Source organism: Rhinopithecus bieti, unplaced genomic scaffold (genome assembly GCF_001698545.2).
Source record: "Rhinopithecus bieti isolate Rb0 unplaced genomic scaffold, ASM169854v2 scaffold_4640, whole genome shotgun sequence".
Taxonomy (NCBI): domain Eukaryota; kingdom Metazoa; phylum Chordata; class Mammalia; order Primates; family Cercopithecidae; genus Rhinopithecus; species Rhinopithecus bieti.
This window is the reverse complement of record NW_016804643.1, coordinates 12,120-29,624: the sequence shown is the minus strand read 5'-3', so window position 1 is coordinate 29,624 and position 17,505 is coordinate 12,120. Positions and strand designations below refer to the sequence as shown.

At 37.9% G+C, this 17,505-nt stretch overlaps 1 long non-coding RNA gene across 1 annotated transcript; it reads right to left on the bottom strand.

Moving 5' to 3' along the window:
• Positions 1-347: 347 nt before the first annotated feature.
• On the bottom strand, positions 348-11,933 carry LOC108527948 (uncharacterized). Its single transcript, XR_001884986.1, has 3 exons — positions 11,895-11,933; positions 11,242-11,342; positions 348-511 (listed from the first exon to the last, which is right to left on the bottom strand). It is a non-coding gene; the product is annotated as an uncharacterized LOC108527948 (long non-coding RNA).
• Positions 11,934-17,505: the final 5,572 nt, after the last annotated feature.

Genomic DNA, 17,505 nt, shown 5'->3' with positions numbered 1-17,505 from the left:
TCGGCCTCCCAAAGTATTAGGATTACGGGTATGAGCCACTGCACCTGGCCCTCAAATAATATTTGATTTAACAAAATTTTAATGTAGCAAAACTTGAGCTGTCACTTGGACTTGATAGGACTCCAACAAGATTTACCTTTATTAGTCAGAATTCAGAGACCAAAACCCCAGAGGGTATACAGTTCAAGCCTTTCCTTTCACAAATGAGAAAATTGAGATTTAGGAACATTAAGTCAGTTAACCATGATTACACTGCTAATCAAAAACAGACCTGGGTCTGCTAAAGTAAGTCTCCCATATCTGAGTAATCTTCAGTTTGAAAAAAAAAAAAAAGGCCTTACAAATTCTAGCACTTTAAAATTTATTGCACATATAACATGATAAAGTTCTTTTGTGTAGGACTCTGTGCTCATCACAGGGGTGTGGTACAGAGATGTAGCATGTAGTCTCCTAGGGACATAATCATGAATACAAAGCCATCAATCCTGACATCTCAAATAATACTTTACGTCTAGAAGAAGAAGGACATTCTCACATTAATTTTTTTTATGTGTGATGGATCAGGGGAGGTATTTTGAATCTTTACATGTTTTAAATTCCCATAACTTAATATTTGCTGTAATTCATATATTTAATGAAGTAAGAAACTATATTTTACAAACCACCTTAACTTCTCATTTGCAATACACCCTTGTAACAATGGAGAATCTGCTGACATTTTGTTGCTGTTTAATTATTTTACTTTGAAGCAGGGGTCAGCAAATTTTTTCTGTAAAAGACTGGATAGTAAATACATTAGACTTTGTGGGCCATATGGTATGTTTCATACTCAACTCTGCTATTTTTACAAAAACAGGTGGTGGACTGGATTTGGCCCATGGGCCATAGTTTGCCTTTTAGAGCATGAAATTCAGAGATAGCATTGCCTCACTTCCTTCACTTCACCAGAGAAAAGTTGGCAAAAGCTAAAGTGACGGATGAAGGTCTTACCCTGTTAGCTAGATGATCAAATTAGAGAAACTGGGTTTATTGATAACAGATCTCTTGCCTGTATTCATAGTCCACACATGAAGTCATGGTTCTCTATTTTCAACATAACAGCTGTGCACTATGGAAACAATTAGTGTTATGAATCCAATGTGACCACTTCAGGTTGGAGAACAGAGGCATTCTCAGGCTTATGAAGTCGATCGTGCTTTCATTTAGGTCTCCTAGGATCAAAGTAGGGGGAAACCTAAGCTAGTCACAGAACTGGGCCTGATTCATGGACTGTTTGGGGCTCATCTTTGCCCTTGGTTGAAGTCCTCCCTTAAAGCATTCATGCTTTTCACATCTTTCTACAATAAAAGAAAGATCATTATTGGATCAAATGTCCAAATAATGGACAGTTTATCATTTGTAAAAATCATCTAAAACATGAATTGAGCAGGCTAAGGACAAGGATTTTGTTTTATCCCCAGCTGTGGCATTTTGGCAAATCATGTCACAATCTAGCCTCTGCTGACCTCATCTGTTACAATCCCCAAGGCCACCACCAACACACCACCACACACTAACACACTAACACACTAACACACACACATCTGTTACGATCCCCAAGGCCACCGTTAACACACCATGATTCCATTCTTCAGAGCACCCAGATACACATACACCCTGGTACACAGAAGTTTCTCAATAAACTTTTTTTAAATTAATGACGTATAAACTCAGTCCTTTCCTTACTAAAACCCCTTCTGATGGTTAATTGAATTCTTCCTCTGTTATTTGTTTAGTTTTGTTTTATTTGGAGTAAAGGCTTTCCATGTTTTCACATCATTGCTGTAACAAATTTAATAGAATGTACTTTGGTTTAGCAATAATTGGCCATTCTGGAGGGCATCTATTAAAACTATAGAGTTGATTTTCTTTTGTAAACACTGATATTTAAATAAACTGGAATGTTTAATGGTTTGAATGGCCCAAAATTTTGTCACAACATCCATAAGGTTTCTAAATTTTCTTAGTCCTTGAGGCAGATGGGACTTGAGAAAGATGGCATTTGAGATGAGTTAGGGTCATGGCCCCTCATGTGGATTTACCTTAGATTCATGATTCTGCTAGTTCAGATGTCGAAGGTTTGAACTCTTACTGAAAAAAGTTGGCTTATGTGTGGAAGGAGAGTTGGGTATGGAAAGGGAGCAGCAAAGGTTCAATAAGAAGGCTCTACTCCAAAGTTATCTCTGATCACTTCACTTATACTATTAGAACTTAAATAATGCAATTTGGTTTTCCTTATTAATACAAAAATTTATCATGAGATAAGAAACTTCTTCATTCTTTATGAGTCTTTACACTTTAATAGGATCTAGCTCTTCAGATCTTTTCCAGTGTGACAGCTAACCAATCAAAGCTTTAAAGAAGAGAGGCTGGTACAACCAGTGAGGGCAGAAGCCAGAATTTGGGGGAAATACGCAGAAATTAGAAACAGGAGGATGCCAAAATTTTTGTCTATAGAATTTTACCCTCCAGGACCAACTTTGGAAGTTTGCTGAGATGCTATTTGGTTCATTGAGATTTCTGGGCCGTTGGGTGCCTCTTGTGTGCCAGGACCCATGCATTAGAAGTACTAAAGTGAAGAAAAATGGACAATTGTGACTTCAGGTAGCTTACATTCTAGTGAGGCAAAAAGAGGTTAAACACATAATAGTGAAGTGGCTACACTGTCTGGTGTATATACCCTGGGGTTCGTTGTTACGTGCCAGGAAAATTTAGGACATGGGACACATACAAGTTTAGAAGCAGAGGTTTAATAAGCAGAAGAGAAAGAGCAACAGCACTCTCCATAGAGAGAGGGGTCTCTGAGCAGAAAGGACCCGCTGGCGGGGATGCCCCGGAATATATAGTCCCATTTGAGGAAGTGGTGTCTGATTTACGCAGGGCTCATATATTAGTTTGATCAGGTATGACATTTACATAGCGTCTGAGGAAGGCTGGTCCCCCCAACCCTAATCTTACTATGCAAATGGCTTTCCAGTTGATCGGCGCCATCTTGTCTGCTCTTTACTATACAAGTGGCTGACAAAGAAAGAGAAGATGGAGCCGCCATCTTGAACATGTCTAGTCCATAGTTCCTGCTGGCATTCATCCATGCAAGCTCCCACCTTGCAGGCTGTTTTTTGCTAGAAAACGACTTGGGGCTGCTTTTCATCAAAAGGAAAAGTCTTACCGAGGACTCCCATACCCTTCTTATCTACCTAAGTGATTTTTTCTTAACTCCTGTATTAATAGTATACTAAATGAATAATGCAAACTAAGATGAATGTTTTTTGTGAAGGAGGGCTAAAAACAGAGAAACCAACTGGAGCCTGGGATATCAGAGGAGGCTTTTGTAAGAAAGGAACTCTTGAATCAAGTCTGAAGGATGAGTGAGTGTTAACTAACTGAGGACTTTCAGGGCTGGTTAGTGAATGACTTCATGGGAGTGAAATCAAAGCCTCCCTGGGAGAGGGGTCAACTCTGAACAGACACTCTACTGTGGATGGAGCAGGTAAGTGGGTGGAAATAACAGCTGGCCAGTGCGACTGGAGCACAGCAACTAAGCAGGGAGGGCTTAGAGATGAACCTGGAGAGAAAAAGAAACAGGGACTAACTCATACATTGGAGGGTCAACTACATCGAAATTATTAGTCACCATCTGGGAACAATGGAGATTGTTGAAATGTCCTAAACGTGAGCTATATGATCTGAATTATATTTTAAAAAGACGTCTCTGGTTACCAGTGTAGAGTCTATCATAGTAGCTGAAGTAAGAGATAGTGGTGGCTTGGACTACTAATGCTTACTAGTGGTAATTTAGTGGTGATAAGTAAAAAAGGAATAAATGTGTAAGATATAAAGAAGGTGAAAATATACAGATTTGACGATCAGATATTTGAGGAGAAAAGAAGAAAGCATCAAAGATGACTCCTGGGTTTCTAGCCTACACATATAGTGAGCACTGAAAAATGTAGTGGTTGAGAATGTGAATCATAACTTTGCCTTTGTTCAAATCCCAACCCTGCCACTTAGTAATGGTGTGATCTTAGGCCAATTGCTTAACCACTGTATGCCTCCATTTCTCATCTTGGAAATGTAGGTGGAGATGATGCTAGTAGCCACATCATAGTTATAAAAAAGATTAAATGGGTTAACATATATATACAGTACCTGACCCAGAATCGGTATTACCAGTGGTTAGTTTTCAGCATCACTACATGAGTGATGGTTATTTCCTGTACTAGAAAAGAGTCAGATGTAGGGCTAAAAATTATGGCTTCAGTGTTAGATTTATTGAGTCTGAGGTGCCTTTCAGACTTATTAGTGAATAGTGCTGTGTAGGCTGTTTCATATAAGAGGCTAGAACTCAGGGATTAGTTCTGCACTAGGGCTACAAATTTAGGAGCTATCAGTGTATAAGTGATAATTCAAGTCATGAAATCAATGCAATCACCAAAAAATGTTTCAGAATGAGCCCCAAGGTCCTCCACTATATAATGACCAGATAGATGAGTTTGAGCTTACAGAGAGACAGAAATGACCAGTCAGAGAAGTGGGAGAATATTTGAAGAAGGAGGGTATAGTCAACAGTGTCGAATGCTAATCTTTAAGTAAAAATGAGGAGTATCTAGTGAATCTAGTGAAGTCACTGCTGTCCTTACAGGGAGTGTTTTGTTTGTGTAATTGACACAGAAGCTATTTAGTAGCTTAATTTCGTGGACTGAAGGGAGCTATTTCGTGGACTGAAGGGAGAAGGAAATAGAAGGAGAGAAGAGGGAGCAAGAGCTGAAAGAGCATGTAAGATCAGATGAGGACAATGTTTTGTTACTGTTGTTTTTTAAGATAAGCGAGATTTGAGTGTTTTAACTGTCAAAGATAAGGACCAAGTTGAAAGAAACTCATTGAATAGTGCAATTTTCCTAAGGAAAAAAAGGAGAATTACTAAGATGTAGCATATAGACAGAGTAATTAGATAAAGGGACAGCCAATTCCTGTTATGCAGAACAAGAAAGGAGAGGGATGGGTGTTGACGTAGACAGGTTTATAGGTTCAAAAGTGGGAATTTGAGGGAGTTTCTATTCAATGAGTTCAATTTTCTGTTGAAGAGAGAGTCTGCCAAGTGAGGAGATAGAAGTCAGAAGAAAGGGCTAAAATTTGACAAGTTATGGGAGAAGATGAGAATGACTTGGCAAGAAGAATGAAGACCCACTTGAGATTAGTGAACATGAATTTATACTTATACCATCTTCTCTACTATGTGATGTTTTCTAGAAGAGTTTGCCACTTGGAGGCAGGTGCCATGAAAGGAGATTATTGGGCTCATCCACAGTTGAGATATCTCTAGAAGGACGTGACAGGAAAAAAGTAAGCTACATATTTAGAGGTTTGGCAAGAAGATCATTGCAGTGATGGGCCATGGAATCTAATCATGTACCATGGAAGAGGCTGCTAGTTTGGGAGGAAGTAAAAAACATCCATGAAGGCTATTTTTCAATGATGTCTAAGAGTGTGGAGAAAGTAGTTTAACAAGCAGGAAGAGGCTGTAGTTAAAGACTGGGATCCTTTGGAAGTGGAACAGATTTATTGAAGGTAATTTTATGGCTGACTTACATAGAAATGTCTTAATAGAAAGTTCAATTTTTGTAACACATGGAATCTTGCACAACAAGAGTGTGACTTTTTGCATCATAGTAGCAGTGATAATATCTGTATCTGGGTTCATAACTTGATGTAGCTCTAATTATGAATTAGGATAAGTTTTCTTCTCCTTTGTCCATATTATGTTCTCACTGGTATCCCATCAACTGTTGTATCTGACCATCCCTCTTATTCTTTCGAAATGGGGGATCATTACATTTCTTGATCTTTTGAATAGTGTTTATTGCTGTCAACCTCACTCCATCCTGCAGTGATCCTTCACTTCCTAAGTATGTGTGATTTCTACCTGAGCCCTGGGAGAGAGCATTTCTTGATAATTTTCTGTTTGTTATTAACACAGGTAGCTTGTGTCTCTAAAATTGACACTGTAATTTAAAATTGGAAATTCAAGCGTGATGGTGAGCAGCTGGGGTGAGGTATGTTTGGGGATAGTATTTCAGTGCCTGAAATCAGGCCCCAGCCACTTCTTTCTTTAGCCTGGTTGGTACTAGGGCTGCCTTTGTTGTGCCTTACTATTTATAAAGTCTGCCTTTGAGTGGTCTGATGTAAAGACACTATATTCGTTTTCTATTGCAGCCATAAGAAATTACCACCAACCTAGCAGTTTAAAACAGCACAAATTTATTATCTTACAGCTCTGTAGGTCAAAAGTCTGGGTGGGCTCTGCTAGTTTCTCTGCTCCAAGTCTTACAAGACTGAAATAAAAGTGTCAGCTAGCATGGGCTCTCATCTGGAGGCTGGGGTGTTGTGAGGGCCAGAGGGTGAGAATCCAGTTCCAGGCTCGTTCAGGTTCTTTGCAGAAGTAAGTTTCACCTGGTTGTTAAATGAGGACCCTGTTTCCTTGCTGACTGTTGGCTGGAAGTCATTTTCAGCTTCTAGAGGCCACCAATATTTCTTGCATGTGGTTCCCTTCATTCATCTTCAAAGTCCGCAATTATGGGTTGAGTCTTTTGCATGCTTTGAATTTCTCTGACGTCCTTTCTGCCTCATATCTCCTGCTTGCAGCCATAGAAAGTCCTCTGCTTTTAACGAGACATGATTAGATTGAGCCTATGCAGATATTCTATAAGAATCTTCCTCTTTAATGTATTTTATTCTTCTGTCTGTAATATGTCTTTTTGCCATGGTCATCTTCCAGTTTTTGTTTTTCCAGCAATTCAAAGATGATGTGGATATGTGATTTGGTGTTTATTTATTTTAAAAAATTCTTCAATTATTTCTCTCTTCAAACATTTCTTCTGTTCAATTCTCTCTTTGTCTTCCAAGTTTCCAGTTACATGCATGTTGCACTCGTTCATACTACCCCTCTTGAATGCCCTACTTTAAAAAAATCTTCATTCCTTGTTCTTTTCTCTATTATTTTTTCATTTCTGATATTTCACTTTGATTCTTTCTTATTCTTTTTTATTCTTCTGAAATTATCATCTGAGTATACATACTATCTTTTCCATAAGAGCCTTAAGCATGTTTATCATAATTATTTTAAATTCCCCATGTAATAGTTCCAACATCTGTCTCATATCAAACTCTGTTCATGTTGATTGATTTGTCTCTTGACAGGGTGTTATCCTTTTTTTCTTTTGGTTCTTTGCAAATATAATTTTTTTTAGAAAAACTGACATTTATATAGTCATATATAGACATTATGTAGGACAGTAGACACTGAGGGAAATAGATTTAAGGCTGAAAATTTGCATGCATTTTCTTTTGTTAGGCCTTTACTGTGGTAGGTTGAGACAACTGGGTCATTAGTTGAGCTGAGTTTGCATTATGTTGTTGCCATGGCTACCCCAGTGCACCACAGGCCTCAAATTTCTGTAGCATTATCTTATAAAGTCAAGACTGATTTACCAGAGAGTATTTTTTTTTAAATGTCTGTTCTACCCTACCCTCAGCTTTGGATCTTCCCTTTGAGCCTACACCGCAAAGAAGGTTTTTCTCCAACCTTTAAATGCTCACCTGGGCAGTAGACTGTTGTTACTTGTTATGCAATGATTATTAGCCGATTGATAGGGGACATTGAGGAGTCTTTTTGTTGTTTTGATTCAGCCTTATTCTTAAGGAGGCCCCATGTTCTGGGTCTTAGGATTGGGGTCTTTTCCTCTCTGTGGAAGGTTTCTAATGGTCTGGCCTAGAAGATATTCCCATCCCTCCCTTAGGAACACAGCATGTTTTCCTGTTCCCTGATTCTGGCTGCAGTGGATCTTCACCTATGCCCTGGAGCAACAAGATGGTTGTTCTTCCCCTGTGGGGTTAGGCTTATGGTCCATAGGAAAGATAAAAGGATCTGGGTGGTTTTGAGAATGTCCATGGGGGGCATTCTCAGAACTCTCTTGCTGTTTCCGATCTTTTCTGTAAGTAACCATGAAGTTTGTGAAGAGCCCACAAGTAGATAAAAACTCCCTTTGTGTCCTTGATTCTCAAGGATTCTGTATTCGAATGATAGTCTACATTTCCAGGCTTTTAGGAATTCACTAAAAATTTTAACCAAATTTATCTTACTAGCTTTTATAGCATCCAGTGGCATCTCTCTTTGGATATGCTTATGTTTGATTTCCGTTTTCTTTGCAACTTTAGCTCTTTGATGAGTTTTAGAAACATTACAAATTTGAAGACTGTTTGGAGGTTGTTTGTTTTCTTTTTTGCTTGTTGCAAAGGTGGGAGTAATGTTTACATCCTGAATGGATACCAGAAGTTCAATGTTTTACAAAAGTTTTAGGACACCTTCATAATATATTCCTGTTTTAAAACTACAGGTATGCCTTACTCCTTTTATTAGTTTTCCCAATGTATACATTACTGGATATTTATCACGTGGTAAAATTGTACTGGATAAAATACTGTTGCTTATCCTTCTGGTTAAGTATATCCTCAAAGTACATTCACTCTAATGAATTAAGGCAGCAAAGGAAATACTTGTTCCAACTGTTGCTTTGTCTCTCCTCACTCACTTTATCTCTTCTTTGTTCTCCTTCTCATTTCTTGGTCAACTTATTATTTTTAGCACCAGCCACATATTTCTCAATTTGGACAATTTTTTAAAATAATAAATGTATTTCTTATCTTCACCAGCAGGTGAGGATTTACAATCAAACTCATTGTCTTATATTCAGAATATAGTCCATTAGGATTTAACAACAGATTAACTAAAGCAACTCTGAGCTTGTTTTAGTTAATCTGTCGACGACATTTGATAGTGTCCACTTTCTATTTCATGAGATATACATGTTTTTCCTTATGGATTCCAAAACTCCATTGTCTTTTCTTTTACCTCATGAGCTATTTCTCAGTGTTGCTGGTTTTGTCATTTTCCTCCAGCTCTAAATATCAAGAATCTCCAAGGATTGAAACCAGATGCTTTGTCTTTACCATATATCAATCCATGAATTAACTGACTTAGACTATTTTAATGATAGAGTCCACAAATAGTAATAAGCAGGTACACTAAGTACCTCACAATTTCCCTGCATCAGGAGCTGAGCTGTGAACAGGGGAGCCAGGGTCAAATTTAAGGTTTGATTCTCCCTTAGCAAGTAGTTTAACATCTCTGGGTTCAAGTTTCCTCTTTTGTCTGGTTTTCCTCCTTTCTCACTGGCTGCTATTGTCTCCTTTGCTGATTCATTCTCATTTTACCAGTCTCTTAAATTGGAGTGTCCCAGGACTGAGTTCCTGGATCTCTTCTATCTGCTCTCCCTCCCTTGGTGATCTCATCTAGTCTTATGACTTTAAATACGGTCTAAATACTAACAAGTTCCAAATTTATATCTCTAGCCCTGACCACTCCCTTCAACTTCAGATCCATTTATCTAACTCCCTACTTAATATCTCTATTTGGCTTTCTAATAGACATGCAGGTTTCGCCTGTTCAAAACCTAGCTTCTAAATGCCTCTACCCCATATTTTCCTGTCCTGTAGTCTTTCCCAACTCAACTAAAGACAACTCTATCTTTCCATTACTCCGGTCAATAATACTGGAGACATCTGCAGCTCCTCATAAATTTCTCTTTTGATTCATCGACAAGATTTTTAGCTCTTTCAAGTTTTATCAAGAAAATTTTTCTCTATTTTTCTTACTCAAATTATCGTCCACCTTGATTGAAACTACCACCATCTCTTACTTGGATTATTGCTATAGTTTCCTACATAGTCTCCCTGTTTTTGGCTCTTAGAATATTCTCAACACAGCACCTAAAGTAATTCTGTAAAAATATAAATCAGATTTTAATCATTTCTCTGCTCAAAAACCTCTAATAACTTACCATCACAGAATAAAAGCCAAATTCCCTCAATGTCCTCTAAGACCCTATCCATCTGGCCCAGCTACCTCTAGCTTCACCTCTTCCTGTTTTCTCCTCACTCATCTTCCTATAGCCACAGTAACCAGGCATGTTCCTTTCTCTGGGTCTTTGCACTTGGTATTCCTTCTGACTAGAATGTTCTTCCTCCAAATGTCTGAATGGTGCGTTATTATCATTATCTGTTTCACTTCCTTCAGGGCTTTATTCTAAAGTGAAGCCTCCTCCCCTCTCTATCAAAAATTGTGCCCCTTCCCACCCTGACTCCTCCTGGTTCCTTGCTTTACTTTCCCCCTCAGCATTTATCACCACCTGTACTCGTTAGGTTAGGCTTGATTGTGTCTCAACAACAAACCTCCAAATCTCAAAGGCTTAAAAACATAGAAACATATTATTTTGCTCAATCACATGTTTACCAGGGTCTCTGTTTGTAGTTTCTCAAGACCCAGGCTCCATCTGGTCAGTTGCTTCCTTGCAGGACAGGAAGAACAGAGTTGGAGGGTCTGGCACCAACAACTTAATGAATTGACCTGGAAGTGGCTTATGTCCCTTTTGTGCACAATCTGCTGGTGAGAATTAGTTACATGATTGTGACTAACTTCAAGAGATGGGAACATATAATTTTCATGTGGTCAGAATAATAGGGGAATCAGGTATCAAGAAACAGAGGCGGTATCTGCCCCATCATTCGACATGCCATATATATTTTGTGTGTGTGTGTGTGTGTGTGTGTGTGTGTGTGTGTGTGTTGTTTTTCTGTTTTTTTGAGACAGAGTCTGAGTCTTGCTCTTGCCTAGGCTAGAATGCAGTGGCGCGATCTCAGCTTACTACAAATTCCACCTCCCGGGTTCAAGCAATTCTCCCTGCCTCAGCCTCCCGAGTAGCTGGGATTACAGGTGTCTGCCACCGTGCCTGGCTAATTTTTGTATTTTTGTAGAGACCGAGTTTCACCATGTTGGGCAGGCTGGTCTCGAACTCCTGACCTCAGGTGATCTGCCCACCTCGACCTCCAAAAATGCTGGGATTACAGGCGTGAGCCCCCGCGCCTGGCCTGACATACCATATGTTTTACTTATTATTTCTTTATTTATCTCTTTTCACTAGAAGGTAAACTCAATGAAAATACGGGTTTTTGTTTGTTTTTATTCACTGTTTGTTTTGTTCCAGCTTATGGCAGAGAGCTTTGCATATTCTAGGTACTCAATAAATATTTGTTAAATAAATGAGTGATTGGATTTTTATAATGATTTTAAGAAAAAGAAATACCAACCTTCCTTGCAGATTTGTAGACAGATGCAAAAGATTCCATGTGTAAAGTATTGTTAATACTATTACTTCTTGTTGTATGGTAGAATTCTAATTAGAAGACATCTGTGAAATGGGAGATATAACAATATTATCCAAACAATGGAGGATACAGGCAGAGAATAATCTAATTTAAAATCTTATGAAGAAGAGAAACACATAAGTAAAACATCTAATATGGCTGCCACTATATTTAATAGTTGCTACATGCATGGAAATCATCCAATATCATTTACAGGGCAAAAACAAAAAGTCCCAGTGAACATGTTGTAAAGGGAAACTGAATCAGCACAGACATTTGCGACAGTAAAGTTCATCTTCACTTGTTAAAAAGTCCACCCAGCCCTGTGCCTTGCCCTGCTCTGATGATGCTATTGAGACACCCGTCTGACATGCATGGAGTATCGTACTTGGATCTCTATCAGGGACAGGACCACAGTCTTTTCTTGGATCCAGTCTGCTCTTTTACTGAGCAGACAGCAAGCCCCTCATGCTAGAAATATGCAGCTGGGATTCTCAACATCAAAACTTCCACTTCTGCCTGATGACACACGTGCTGACTGCTCTGTGTGGTTATGGAATGCCTTTGCTGATTTTATGAGAAGAGACATGTCTTACTTTCCCTGCCCAATCCCTTGCCAGTTGAGCTTTATGATTCTGTATAAAGAAAAAAAAGTCAAAATTTAAAACATTAAAGGGATGACAAACACGTTTACTTTTGCCCTGGGCTTGGTGGTAACGTGCTGTTTCTTGATAATAATGACAGCTGCTAATAGGCATTTTCCATGTGTGCTTTTATGTCTTGCGGATTTATGTGACAGTTTATCTGGTGCTTTAGTTGGGGCCCAGAATGTAGAGGAAAAGCGTTCACCACCCCATTAGTAATAATGCAGATGAACTAATCCATTGCCACTCAAACAAGATTTTCATGCTAATTATCTATCAAGATCATCCGTGTGTGATGTAAAGGTCTGTGGAACTGTTTAGATCTAGGCTGGTCTCATTCCACATGTTTTTGAAGGGCATAGCTGAGACATATTGTAAAGTACCTGTCATTCTTAACATAGTCAGTTTATTGCTACTTTATTTAAATAAATTGTAACAACGAAGGATAGAGGAAATGGATAAGGAATGAGGAGAGGCTGCCAGAGAATGGCTATTTTAAAAATAAATGTATGAAGGAAGGGCATGTAAGTGACAATAAGCCTTAAATTGATATTTCGTGACTGATCGTGAGCCAGTGAAATTCTATCCAAAGGGTAATTCCAAGATTTCATGACTCCCAGCCTTCTTTGTCCTTTTTATAATTTTACCAGAAGAAAAAATTGGAGTTGTTGTCTTTTTGGTCTGAAGTTAATGCTTCCTGTTTGTATTGCTGATTCCAAGTTTTGGGTTATTACGCCACATTAGAAAATAGCAATAAGTCTTTCATACGACCACTGAATTATTTCTAAATAATTAAAAGATATATAAATTAATAATAATTAAAAGGTAACTATCTCATGTATATTTCTAAATGCTGTGTTTGAGAGGAGTTGTTCTGATGAGCACCAGAAATACAGTGCTAGAGGTCACTGTATCTGGACCTTTGTTAAATGTACTAATATTTGGGAGCGAGAAAGACAGTTCATCCTAAGAGCTAATCTACAGTCTGGCCCCAAGAGGGAGGGAGAATAGTTACAATTACTTTTAAGTTCTTCCCAACTCTGAGTTTCCAAGTATCTATGAGCATGATCCTTTCTATTTAATCAAACTGGTCTATTTGCTTTTTTTAAATTTTGTACAGGTTTTGCAGTTCAATGTGGGCTTCTTACTACTACCATTTTTTACCTGAAATATTCTTTCAAGTCCTGCCTTTTATTTGACTCTTATTTTCAAAGTTAAGCTGAAGTCTCACCTTCTCCATGAACCTTTGCCTAGAGAATAATATCCACTCCCTCTAAATTCAAGAAATGTAAAGCATTGCTTTGTATGACAGTCGTCTGTCTAACTGTCTGGTAATCTCTTTGAGTTCAAAAAAATGGTGTTTCTTTCTCTGAGAAGCGTTCCCAACAGTATCTTCTTACATGCCGCAGAAAAATCCTTGTTTTCCTTTGTAAATGTAATTTTTTGCATATAGCTCTTATCGTGTGTCAAAGTTAACTCTTGGAGATCAGAATCCCTCACTACTGAGGTGTGATGTAGTATCTTACTCATTTTTGCATACACACTATTTAGCCTGTGCCTATGACATTATTTTGTGATCGTCTATTTTTTCTTCATTTATGAGTATAGCCTTATTTTGACGTTTATTCTGTGAGCATTAAGGAGTCACGTGCTGTTTTTGTCCAGCAGGGGCAGAGGAAAGAGATAACATAATAAAGTAGTATTGTACAGTGATTAACCCAGAAATAGTGGGAAGGGTGGACTGGAAAGGTAATGAGGTTGTTAATTATAAAAATGGGTAAGACTGGCTGGTCTTTTCAGGCCAAGCCTATGGATATTATGTAGGCACAGGAGACAAAGTTGCCTAGTGTTTGAAGCCCAGAAATGCATTTACCCAAAAAGGAATGAGCCCTTCCTACATGGGTTTGAAAGAAGTATATTTGAAAAGTGAAAAGAATCAAAGATGACATCAAGAGGATGCAGGATGAAGTTTGAGAAGCTAGAAATGCAAAGAGAGAGTCAAAGAGTGGGTAAAATAGAGCAAGTCAACAGCTCAGGGGAGCCAGGTGGAATTTTATAGAAATAAAAGGAAAGGTGGTATAGAAACTTCATGTAGAATACATAAAAGAGAAACAAGCAATTCCAAGTTGAGATGATTTTGTTTTTATGTCCTCAGTGTCTTAGTGCTTTGCTGATGAGCCTGTCTCTAAAAATACTTTTCTTTTTTTAATGTATCTTATTTACAATTCTTTCTTTTATTTATGAAAATATCGAACACTTCACAAATTTGTGTGTGATCCTTGCGCAAGAGCCATGCTAATCTTCTCTATATACTTCCAACTTTAGTATATGTGCTGCCGAAGCCAGCACAACAGTTTTCTTAAATTATAAAATACCTATTTGTTTCTTTTAATTTAAATGAAATATAACTATTTTGTGTACATATTAATAAATCAAATAGCATATTCCATGGTGTTTTTGTACCCAATTACAGTTAGAGTGTTTAATTTTTTTCTAGTACTAAAGATGCAGTATATAGTACATATACAAGGCTAACATCATGTTCTTACTATTTAATTATTTTAATTAACAAAAATCCTATGTGTTTATGGTATATAACATGATGTTTTGAAATATGTATACATTGTAGAATGGCTAAATCAAGCTAATTAACAAAGCTAATTGCTTCACATGACCTTTTTTGTATCTTAAAGTCTACTTTTAGCAATTTTCAAGTGTACTTGAATTGTTATTAACTATATTGTTATTAACTATAGTCACTATGTTGTGCAGTAGGTATTGTGAACTTAAAATGTTTCTTGAGATGAATTGATCTGGAAGGGAGAGAGTTCTGGCCAAAATTTAAGGGATTGTTTGTAGACAAGAGATAAAAATGCCTTTTCCCCTTAGAGATCAGAATACTAGCAGGAGGAGCTGGGATTTTCTTCAACTGTGTACAAATGGGGTGAACTGGAGTTAATAAACAGTGATCTTGTTGGGTGGGGCTAAGAAAGAAGGTGAGATAGGAATTGCTGGAAAACATTGACTTGTTTACAACTCATTGCAAGTAATTTAAATGAAATGAAACCATAACCTATATACGGTTTGTCCATAAGAATGTCTTCTGTTATAATAAAATTTTGGGCTCAAGATGACCTGCACCAAAGTGGTCAAGGAGAAGGAAAAGAAGAAAACTCACGTTTTAATTAGAATTTTAGTCTTTCAGAAGAGAACCACTGCTCCAAGTCCTCAGGATGGTAATGAAACAAAGTCATAGGCATCCTTGCATTTGGACTTCTCCGTGTTTTACACAGGTTTTGGATCAAGGTGTGTATAAAACCTGACTCTTCAAGTGTGACTTGGGTGCCTAGGACTGTGACACATCACAGACGGTAGAAAAGTAAACTGGTTTTGAGGAAGATAATGATGGTTGGAGCCTGACCGCATGAACGGAAGTGTCAGTGGCTCACAAAGCCTGTAGGGCTGGAGCCAAACGAGTATTCAGAAATAAAGGTTCAGATATCAGAATCAGCTAAGCTACTTATAGTTAGCAGCTAAGTTATGATTGAAGCCTTAACTGTAAAGGAGTTCCCTAAAGGAGCAAAAGACAGAGAACCTTTGTGAATTGCCATGTTTTGAGGGCCAGAGGAGGAAGAGAAGTAATGGAGAGAGATGGGGATTTCATGGAAAATGAGAATTAGGATACCACTGTGTCACAGAGTAAAATCAAGGTGTAGGGAGAGGTGGAGCAAAGGGTGCTCACACACATGCATACACAAGTAAGGGCAGATATAGTAGGTTGGTCAGAGGTCTGCAATGCTACACAGAAGTTATGGGAAATGAGAACTTCAAACAAATGTCTGAAACTTGGGATTCTCCAATCTGCACTAGACTTATCTCAGATATTTTTAGAATCATTAAAACCATTGGCATTATTCTAATGCTGGTGTGGGAAATAATACATACTTTGTTATTCTCTTGTGAGCAATTAATGTGGCAGATGAATGTTACCAATTAGTTCACATTGTTCTTTAGAGAGGTTTTGGGTGCATCTTATCCTCAGTTGACTTTAGTGTGCTGGGATTAATGTAATGTTCCCTAGGCACGTGGCCTCAGCCCCATAAAACAGGTTGTCACGTTACCATGAATGACTATTATGAGATGCCTGGATGAGGATGGACACCACAGAGATCAAGTACATGCATATGATAATTAGAGCCCTTAGAAATAACTCTCCACTCAGAAGAAATATTTCCTTGTGGAAATGATATTAAATGCCATTAGATATTTACAATCATATTAATTTTTAAAAGAGAGTAGATGAAAAGAGTGTTTGACCAGAAAGAGATGTTGACAGTGTACACCTTATATAATGTCATGTAGAATGAATTATCACAGATATCACAACACCTCAACATTCATCTTTACTTTTCCTCAGTCTGAATTTTCCTTCTTCCCATTCTCTGGACAAGTCCTTCTTGACATTCAAGACCCAGATCAGATGCCACTTCTTCTGTGATACCATTCCTGACTCACCCACTTCTAACTAGTCAATGCTCCTCTGAATTACCTCTGCATGTGGCTCCCTCCTCTGTGTAGAATTTGTTGAGTGCATTGAGTAATAACTCTTACAAGTCTATATCCTCCAGTACAGTACAGTTTATTTGAAGAGATGCATTTGCTTATCATAGTATTAATTCCTATCAAGCATAATATTTTCCATTTGAAAAAATTATTGTATGTGTTTGTTCATTCATTCAAAACATATTAATTGAATATCCTTTCTCTGCCAGGCATTGTGCTAGGGACAGTATCCTTGTATAGCTTATAGTCTGCATATAAACAACATCTATATAGAATGAATTTTTGGTTGAAAGACAAGGAATGTTAAAAATTCAAAGTACACTGAAATCAAAAAGAACCCATGGATGAAGTCGGATCAAAAACAACCATTACTGAGCTGCACAGTTCAGGAACTGCTTTTCACAATCTATTTCACTTAATCTTCCCATCAACTCTGAGAGAGTTCTATGATTAATACTACTTTATAGGGGGAAAGGTGACATTTGGATAATAAGTGAATTATCCATATAGCAGTTGAACAAAAGGGGAATTGTGGGTTTAATTTGGGACTTGAATACAGATTTTCCAGCTCTAAACCCTGTGGCCCATTACATTCCACTATACAGTCCTCCTTCTTCAAAACACCACTCCTTATAGGATCACACGAGCACTCTCAAGGTCATGGAAATATCAGTGCTTCCATAGCCAAAAATTTTAGCAATAATCTCACAAACAATACAATGAGCTTATCTAATTGTCATATGAATTCAATAAAACAGATCTCAAATGTTACTTTTAAAAACTGAGCTCAAACTTTGTAAGAGCAATACCTTATCCCAAAAACGAATACCAAATTTCACCAAAATAAATTGAATTGTTGACCAGGCATGGTGGCTCACACCTGTAATCCCAGCACCTTTTGAGGCCAAGGTGGGCAGATCCCTTGAAGCCAAGAGTTCAAGACCAGCCTGGTCAACATGGCGAAACTCTGTCTCTACTAAAAATACCAAAAAAAAAAAAA